The sequence below is a fragment of the Siphateles boraxobius genome, unplaced genomic scaffold (genome assembly GCF_051911475.1).
Source record: "Siphateles boraxobius isolate OS27281-9 unplaced genomic scaffold, OSU_SipBor_1 56, whole genome shotgun sequence".
NCBI classification, from domain to species: Eukaryota; Metazoa; Chordata; class Actinopteri; order Cypriniformes; family Leuciscidae; genus Siphateles; species Siphateles boraxobius.
In genome coordinates, this window is record NW_027509182.1 from 9,608,695 (window position 1) to 9,617,180 (window position 8,486).

Consider the following 8,486-nt stretch of genomic DNA (forward strand, 5'->3'; position numbering starts at 1 on the left):
TGATTTCATTGCATTTTACAAAATGTCCCAACTTTTTCTGATTTGGGGTTGTAGTAAGAATTCAATTAGAGATCTCTACAATTCAATTCTTACTAGTAACAATTCCAATTAGAGAGCTCTACAAATGAATTTGTACTAGTCATATGTCTCCACTGACTTCCATTCATTTTAAATTTCAGAGCTCTCTAATTGAATTGTTACTAGTAAGAATGCAATTTCTGAACTCTCTAATTTAATTTTCCTAGTAAAAAAATGAATTAAAGATATGTATAATTTGACTTTAAAAAGTGTGCAGGAACCCTGTCTGCAATTGCATTCTTACTAGTAACAACTGAATTAGAGAGCTCTCTAATTGTAATTGCTACTAGTACGAATTGAATTGTAGAGCTCTCTAATTGAATTCTTACTAGTAAAAATGCAATTACGAGTAAGGCTGGGTAGAATTTAAGCTAAAACGGCTTGCATAAGAACACATTCTCATCGACTCGGCGATGCGGTCGAAAGTAATGCACTTTCTTCTAATTGCAGCCACCCAAGAAATTCAACGTCTCCTTGTCACATCGGAGACATGCTCTCCTTCGTGTGTTTTCCATGTAGGGAAAACGAAAAAACTGTAACGCATGGTTCCTACGGTTTCCACGAAAATTGTGTGAGACACTGGAGCAGTTTTTCACACAACAGTGTTTTCCAGGCATTCTAAAATAGTGCGACAACCTCCTCTACTACCAATACAAACAATGAACGGTGCTGGCGGGTATCCTCCCAAAATGTCGGAAAGGGAAGGAGGTCTCTGGGGGCGGGGTGCTGTGTCGTGACGACATCTCCTCATTCTCAATAATTTCAAACCTGAACCTAACAAATTTTTATTCAAAGATCAACAGTCTGTCATAGTCTTTAGTTTGCCACAAAAAACAACAACATTAAAATCATGAACTCAAATGTCATTGTGAAAAAATATTTAAAATATTTTGAATGAAAATTAGCTTATCAATGCACATAGATATAAACACTAGATGTCGCCTTGGCTACGGCAGTTCATTGGAACGAATGCATCAATAGAGCCGCCATCTTGAAACAGGGGAGCCCCTCCTCTTTGCATCAGTGTCAATGTAGGAAAAGGTCTAACGGAAATAAAATCACCATAAATCGTCATGAATACGATTTTCTAGTTGTTTTGGTTCCTTCCAATGGTCAGATATGTATTTATTATAGAGTCCAGAGAAATTTAAAAAAAATGTAAAATAATTTCACAATCTTGTGAAATGCAATCCCTTGCTGTCTGGTTTTTAGATGTCGTTTGTGTGAACATCCATATGCAGCACAAAAGTCCAGGATCATCCATGAATTCAGCGTTACCTATCTACTTCCTATGACAAGAGCCCTGTTCCAAGATGGCGGCGGTTTTGACGCATGCTTAGAACCCCAAGGCGACATCGAGTGTATATATCTATGGTCAATGCATGTCTAAGTTCGCCTACTGTAGAACGTCAAAAAAAAGAAACAAAAAAGATCCTGCAGCCGGCAGCGGCTGGCTGCAGGACGACTCAACCTCCACGGACAGTTTTTAATGTTTTATAAGACAATAACTATTTAAGATTTTGCTTTAGTATAATTTCCGGGACAACAGCATAGATTTCGGGTCTGTCCCGCATTTTTCGGGACGTCTGGTCACCCTAGCTACATTCCAGTCGTCGTCATAATATAATAGTAGCCTTATATGAATGCAATTTTTACACACACACACACACACACACACACACACACACACACACACACACACACACACACACACACACACACACACACACACACACACACACACACATATAAATGTCTAACCACACCTAACATTACTTTTATTTTGAAAAGAAGGAAATGGGTGTAATCTGTTTTGCATCTAATGAATATGAGTTTTATTAGTAATAATTGAATTAGAGAGCTCTCTAATTGTAATTTTTCTAGTAATAATTGAATTCGATTATTAGTCTGTGCGCTGCCACGCTATTAAAACGTATTAATTCCCTGAAGGCCTATAGGTGTGAAATGCACGGCCCGCCACTGACGAATTTTATATAGATTATGTATTTTTAAATTGTTAGATGACATGACATCCATAACGTTCTGGCAAATAAACCTTAAATCTATATTTAACTATACAGTGTTTCGCCACATGTTCAATTCTGTTTTGTGAAGGACTAATCAAGGAAAATTTCAGTTTGTTTTGTTGTACTTTGTTCAATAGGTTCAAGGGGTAGACCAAGCTTAGACGTGACCAGTGAACCATTGACCATTCAGTGCAGCTGTTGCTTAAGCAGGGGTTCAAAGCCAAGGCCATGGCAAGGATGCTTGGATGCTCAACCTCCTACATGTACCACAAACTCCGTGCCCTAGCTGGGAATATGAATGAGGGACCGATTTACCCAAATTGATGATGATGCTCTAGAGCAGTGTGTACAAAGGCTTCATTGACAGTATCCCAAATCAGGTTATGAGGTATGTCTAAGCATATAAACACACACACACACACACACGCTGAACAATGTTGGTCAAACATTTTGTAGCTCTGTACGTGCTTACTTTCTTACTAATCTTTTTGAAAATAACTATTTGGGGGGGAAATAAGTAAAATGATGTGCATATGAGACATTTCCAGGCTTAAAAAAGGCATCAACGTGTATTTGCAACTGTAGACATAGTTTGGATTCAATTTCAGTTGCAGATTTTTACTCGGCTTGTTAACATTAATGTGGGGCATTATTGTTTCTAATCAACCATGAACAAGCACTCTGTTTTCACAAGTTTCTGTTTCAAAACAGATGATGCAAGGATACCTGTCAGCTGAGGGGATTCATGTACAAAGACAACGTGTGCGTAAAATGCTCAGTAAAATTAACCCAGCAGCAGCAGCTGAACGGTGGAGCTGTGCTGTTGCGAGACGAACATACTTTGTCCCGGATCCAAACAGCACATAGATGGGCACATGCACCTTATAAGGTATTAACTTAAACATTTCATCTGTGCACTTAAATCCATTGTACATTCACTCTCTCACACATACACTTTAAACACTCTCACTCTCTTATATATTGCAACACTCAATCTCTCTCACACACACACTTTGTTTCTGTCACATATAGTTGTGGTCAAAAGTTTGCATACATTTTGCAGAATGTGCAAATATGTTATTTTTAACAATTAAATGATCAAAAAGAAATTGCATGTCTTTTTTTTCTTTTTTCTTTTCCTGCCCAGAATAAGCTATTTCACATAACAGACGTTTACATCTGTATACTCAAGACAACATTGCTGGATTTATAAAACCATTCTAAAGTTCACACCCACTTTGATTCTTAATATTCTGTTGTTACCTGGATATTTTCACATTCTTCGATAGTTGTTTACTAGTTCCTTATTTAACCCAAGCAGTAAAACTGTCTACTGTACTCAAATTCTCCAGATCCTGCAGATTCATGCATGATTTTGAGATCAATCATTCAAAAAGGGGGTGTAAACAATATTTGTGCAAATTTAATAATTTAATTTATGTACACAGATGGGGAATAGTGACACATGGAGGGATTGATGGACACTCACGAGTCATCACTTACCTAAGAGCAAACCTTGACAGTGTTGGCCAGTTTTGTTGGAGCAACAATTCAGTATGGACTTCCATCCAGAGTGAGGTCTGACAGTGGTGGAGAAAACACTCAGGTCGCTTTGCTTATGAATCTGATTTATGGTGATGAACGGAGGAGTCACATCACAGGAAGATTTTCCAACCCAGGCTCATGGGAAATACGTTACTCTGCCTACATTTTTGCAAAACCTAAAATACGTACCTCCAGGTACGTTTCCCTGCACTTTTCGGGTGAAAAGTCCACTAGAGGCGCTAAGTGGTATCATTTTTTCTCCGTTCCAGATGGTTAAATAAAGTTTATAAAAACAATAATATGAGTAATGTACAGACTTCTCAGTAGGCCTATACACTCATTTTAATATAAATTAGGATTTTTTCCCACGCTTTTGAGGTGCCACACAGCCCAGTCTCACGGCAGTTCGTGATATGGTCACGTCATTTAATCTACTGGTTCGTGATACGGACACGTTTATTTCGTTATTTTCGTGATATCAGCATTTTTATTTATTTATTTAATATATTTATTTGTTTACTAATGTAATGCACGATTATTTCTGCCAGTCGGGCAGCTGTTTAATCGACATTTATTCACGATATCTTATCATGTTTATGCAGTGGCGGTTCTAGGGGGTGGCCAGGGGGGGCCAGTGCCCCTGTGACAACAAGCTTGGCCCCCCTTGTGGCCCCCCTAAATGTGGAGTGTGAAATAATTACAAAACTTACAAAGTTACAAAACTGTTTTTTGCTATCGTTGTTTATCATTGTTATCGTTGTATGCCTATCATTTTTTATTATTCTATTTTTGTGGATTTGCTTGTTGACGTGACAATTCGCATCACATTCGCGGGAATCGCGGCAGAATAACGTCTGTCTCATGCACGCGAGAGAGGAGAGAAGAAGAAAGCTGGTAAATGTCAGTTCAGTTGTAAGTTCATTCTTTATGTGCGTATGGGGTGTGCGATGTGTATTTTTTATTATGATATTGTAATCAAAACTATAGTAGGAGGCACTGTGAGCTGACATCGCATTTGTCTATCGTCCTTTCACTGCTGTGTGCAGTTCATAGGTAGCCTATGCCCCCAAATTAGTTTTTGTCTTATATTTATATCATATTATGTTCTTATATTAGAATATCAAATCAACAAGTGCGCTGTTTCCCGTGCACAATTGCAACTGTGATTGATGTTATACAACAGTTAAATTAACAATAAGTTAACATTGGGAGTTACTTTTTAGACACAATATTGTCAATATTGTTTGTTTTCCCTTTATTTCGCCGACTAGAATTTCAAAATGAAACCGTAGCAGAGTCAGACAGCGATGATTACTTGACTGAAATCCGCGTTTGGAAAGGAATCACTTGCTTCTTTCCCGAATGAATCAGCCGTTTGAACGAATCGGTTGAATGAATGACTCCCTCAACTCACTTAAGACAGGGACTTACCGCGGCCTACTGGCGGTTTTAGTTTCATATTTAAAGTACCCTTTAATTAAAACTCAAAATTCGAAATCATTTCATATTTAAACATTGATTAAAAAAAATCTCATAGCTTTATTTATGCAATTGTAAATGGAGGGTAAATATATTAATGCCGCTTCTGTGTCTCCTCTGCACTGCAAAGATGGATTTTGATTGAATGATTTAATTTGACTGGTAACAGTGGTACTGTATAATTATTGTATAATTAAGTATTATTGTATAAATAAGTAAAATTACTGTATAATTTGAATGTTAGTATTTGACATAAAAGTTGATGCATAACTCTAAATAAGTTTAGAAAGAATGTCCATAGGTGAAATTGCCCCTGGAAATCAATTTAAGGTGGCAAATTTTGCCCTTAATTAAAAAATTAATTTCTGTCACTGCTGTGAGCTGACCACTGCATAGAATATGAAAAATATGAATATCTTTGTGAGTCTGCTGTCAACAACAGGCCTAAACCAGCCATGGCACCAGCACAAAAACACAATCAGTATCATCTAATTATTATCAACAAAACGTTGAAAATATTGAGATATATTTTTGTCAATATTGCGCACCCCTAATGTACGGTATTAATTTTAGATTTCTTCAGGTCTTAAAAAGCCTTAAATTTGACTTTAAAAAGTGTGCAGGAACCCTGTAAACGGTTAGACATAGTTACCTAGCAAGTCAGTTATTTTCAGTAAATGAATTAATAAGCTTCTTGGTCCCCATTGCTTTTGCTCTATAGTTCTCACCAAAATGAAGAGAAAGAAGGACATCATGTCAATTACAGTTACTGTGACTAATACTGAATATGTAATGCAAATGTAAAAATATAATGGAAATGCAAATACATTGAATGATTATAAACATGGTATTTTGCCTGTTAATGCCTGCAGTGCAGTGCAGAAAATGATATGACAACAATAAAGTCTAAATGTAACTGGCCCCTCTAACAGTACAACTGGCCCCATCTTGGCCCCCCCAGTTTAAATGGTCTAGAACCGCCACTGTGTTTATGTATTTATTTTAATGTTATTATTTCGGTCTTATTGCCAGGGACGCTGGACTGCTTTGCTGTTTATTGATTTTAAAAAAAAAAGTATAAACGACTACACGAATTTTATCAGTAGGAAATCGCGTTGAAGAAGTCTCCTTCCGAACACATCGCGATATTTGGCATCAGTTCATGTGTGCCAGATGTTGGTGAGTAGCAAAATACACTGTCCTAATAATGTTTGATATATTGTCTTTTCTGATGGTCGAAATGAATCAGATTAGCTCATGTTCAGTCACTGCATTATCTGTCATCTCCACGGAGGCTTTGCGTTTCATTGCTTTCTAATTCAAAACAGGGTGATTAAACACTATCTGTCACGTGACGTGCTACAGGCCTAGACCTTCTATCAGCTAATCATATTCATATTAGGTTTAAAGTAAGTTAGTACAATTAGTTCCAAAGTGGTATTTGTAGTAGAATCACAGTAAAAACAACACTTACCTTGCTTTTACCACAGTAGCCTTAGTTTTACTGTGATAGATGTGGTAAAAGGACAGTAACCACAAAACTTACCACACTTTTACCACATTATTTGTAGTTTTAATGTGATATTTTTTGTAAATGCATATTAACCACAACACTTACCATGCTTTTACCACATTATTTGTAGTTTTAATGTGATATTTGTTGTAAATGCACACAACACTTACCATGCTTTTACCACATTATTTGTAGTTTTAATGTGATATTCGTTGTAAATTCACAGTAACCACAACACTTACCATGCTTTTACCACAGTAACCTTAGTTTTACTGTGATAGGTGTGGTAAAAGGACAGTAACCACAAAACTGTCCGTGCTTTTACCTCAGTATTGGTAGTTTTAAAGTGATATTTGTTGTAAATTCATATTAATCACAACACTTATCATGCTTTTAATGCCAAATAATGTAACAAGAAATATTTGTAAGGTAAATCAGTAATTTTTCCATTAAATAATCCAATTTATTTTACATAATGATATTTTCTTTTCTCTTTTTTTTTCAGCTGAAAAGACCAAAAGGGCCTTTCGGACTCAGTCAGCTCATTATTGTTTGAGGAGAAGTAAACGGGAGACGAAAAGCTACAAAGGCAAATATTCGCAATGGTATGTATGTGTTGGTTTTAACCCTAAATCAAACATTTCATCTATTATTTATTTTTATTTATTTTATTTATTATTTGTTGTTTCTTAAACCTTTTCTTACAAAACCCATAGCCCAATCAGTACAAACATAGTCTCAAAGTCTTAATAATTCACAAGATTTAACAAGTTGTCAAATTCGTACAATACTTGTACATAATCATGCAGCTTTTACTTCTTGTGCTGTCAATGGCTAGTGCCTCAATTCCTGTACATATTTATCTCCATATTTGTAAATCAGTTGCGCACCTTCTTGGAAAGTAGTCGGATGTCCCATACACTGTCAGAAAAGTTTATATTAATTGCATTGTATTCATTAAAATTATTACAAATTGGACCCTGTCTGTTGATGTTCCAATGATACATGATGTCTCTCCACAACTCATAACCTTCCTCTGTTTGCAAGAGTGCAAAAGCTAATCTGACTTGTCACATGACATCAGATACTCGATTATTTTGTCGTAATCAGATCAGTTACACTGATACATATAACATAGCTATTTCAGTATGGACTTCCATCCAGAGTGAGGTCTGACAGTGGTGGAGAAAACACTCAGGTCGCTTTGCTTATGAATCTGATTTATGGTGATGAACGGAGGAGTCACATCACAGGAAGATTTTCTGTACAACGAGTTTACCTGGCAGTCATTCAGGAAAGATTGGACACTTTCAGAGCAGCATGGAACAGTCACTGGCTACGTACTGAATCAAATCTTACACCCAACCAGATATGGATGGAAGGTATGGTTGCGAACCGTCAACAGGACACAACAGCCATTAACAATGTTTTCAGCAGAGACCCATACAACTTTTTTTTCTTGAGTTTCAATCAAGATGGGAACATGAAAGGTCAATAAACAACATTTATGAATTGTGAACACTATCTCTGCTTGGATTTTGGCTAAATTAACCCTCTGGGGTCCTTCATTTCAGGGTCAAACTCAGGGTCTTCGGGACCAAATGGTCCGGAAGGGTTTGATTCATATTTATTAAAAGAAAATCATTTTTTATTTTTTTTACTTGTTTTTTTATAATATTTTTTCTTTTATTTTTTGGTGTTTTGAGATAATTTAAGATTTATAATTAATATTTATGCAATAAATATGACCCATTTCCCCCCCATTGAATATAATAGAAAATAAAAAAATATTTTTTTTTTTTTTTTTTAAAGCTGTATTTCATTTTAGAGTCAAGCCTAGACCT